This window comes from Solanum tuberosum, unplaced genomic scaffold, assembly GCF_000226075.1.
Source record: "Solanum tuberosum cultivar DM 1-3 516 R44 unplaced genomic scaffold, SolTub_3.0 scf00197, whole genome shotgun sequence".
NCBI classification, from domain to species: domain Eukaryota; kingdom Viridiplantae; phylum Streptophyta; class Magnoliopsida; order Solanales; family Solanaceae; genus Solanum; species Solanum tuberosum.
This window is the reverse complement of record NW_006239125.1, coordinates 228,704-229,104: the sequence shown is the minus strand read 5'-3', so window position 1 is coordinate 229,104 and position 401 is coordinate 228,704.

Sequence of the window (401 nt, the reverse complement as noted above, 5' to 3'; positions counted from 1 at the left end):
GGCTGGTCTATCACTTTTTGGCCACATCTTCATGTTTGTCATAGGTTGAATAAACCTATTATATGCTTTCAGGTATGTTTCCTTCTTATACCAGTGATCAACAAATGACTCAACAACCCAATCTTTATAATGAACTGATGTAAGTGCATGGCCACAAGGAACTCCCTTTAGTTTCCATGACCTACAACTACACACCTTCTTTCTTAGGTCAACAACATGTTTATATGGTAGATCATGAATCTCAAAGCCAAGATCACCATTAAACTTTACCTCACAATTATCTGCAATTTCAGCATTTTTTCTAAGAATATCCATAGCCATTGGTGCTACATCAGTAATCCATTTTTCTGAAAATTCTCTCATGTGATTCATTCTTTCCATAACTTTGACTCTTATTTCCT